The sequence below is a fragment of the Sinocyclocheilus anshuiensis genome, unplaced genomic scaffold (genome assembly GCF_001515605.1).
Source record: "Sinocyclocheilus anshuiensis isolate Anshui unplaced genomic scaffold, SAMN03320099.WGS_v1.1 scaffold407, whole genome shotgun sequence".
Taxonomy (NCBI): Eukaryota; Metazoa; Chordata; class Actinopteri; order Cypriniformes; family Cyprinidae; genus Sinocyclocheilus; species Sinocyclocheilus anshuiensis.
The window spans coordinates 843,064-844,253 of record NW_015552593.1 but is presented as its reverse complement, the minus strand read 5'-3'; the positions used below and the strand labels follow the sequence as shown (position 1 = coordinate 844,253).

At 35.1% G+C, this 1,190-nt stretch overlaps 1 protein-coding gene across 2 annotated transcripts in view; it reads right to left on the bottom strand.

Moving 5' to 3' along the window:
* Positions 1-1,190, bottom strand: part of morn4 (MORN repeat containing 4) — a 7,191-nt gene that overhangs the window by 2,145 nt on the left and 3,856 nt on the right. The window lies entirely within an intron of this gene.

Genomic DNA, 1,190 nt, shown 5'->3' with positions numbered 1-1,190 from the left:
AGATGTCGTTTTAACGAGAAAACATCTCGTTATTACGAGAAAAGATGTCGTTTTTACGAGAAAAGATGTCGTTTTAACGAGAAAACATCTCGTTATTACGAGAAAAGATGTCGTTTTAACGAGAAAAGATGTCGTTAAAACGACATAACTGAGTGAAAAAAAAAATATGTGTGCGGCAGCAATGCGTCACCGTACAATCAGGTGTGTGTTTCCTAAAGCATCGATTTCTTTTTTTTTTTTTCATCGATTTCTTTTTTTTGGGCGTTTTTGAGTTTTTATTATGATAGGAGACAGTAGAGGATACAGGAAGCTAAGTGAGAGAGAGAGACTGGGACGGGATTGGGAAAGGTCCTCGAGCTGGGATTCAAATGGCACGATATATCAGCACGCTGCCCACAAGGCTATTGGCGCCATAATTGCAACTATGGTCATAACAAGTTCCATCATTACTAATATAGTTCAATGATTCAGTGTTTCCTGAAACCATAATTCAAACGGATATTCCCAAACAGCATCACAAACTTACGTGGTTAGAACTACAGCTCTTGACCTATGGTTTAAAGCATAGTTTTTTGCTAGTATGATATATGGACTTAGATCATGCTCTTGAGTACAATTGTATGGACAATTGAGGTCATTGTACGGGAAAGTTCGACTGAAGTGTTTACATTAAGGCTTTTCAGTCCGATTAAGCCATCATTCAGATTATAAACACATCATTTGGGTGCATGTAAACTAGGGATGCACCGAAATGAAAATTCTTGGCCGAAGCCGAACAAAATGAAACACTGGGCCGAAGGCCGAATACCGAACACGGTTTTTCACATTTTCCCCCCCATGTAGGCCTATTTTGCCTTTTTTTTTCCACCATTGCATTAATTAAATTGCCAAAATGTGCTTTTTACTGTTTTGTCCTGCTTTTCAAATAAAAAATCAATTACAAAACAATTTAAAAATATTTTATAACATTATTATAATATAATATTAACATTCTAGCAGACATTATACCAACAAAGCACAATTTAACTTAAAATTAATAAGTTAGTAAAATAATATTTTTGGACATTTTTGAGACTTGAATCAGGCATGTATTTTTTACTGTACAAATAAAGGCAGCCTTGCTGAGCAGAAGAGACTTCTTTTAAAACATTAGAATATATTACAGATCCCAATTTGAACACTATGTGTGA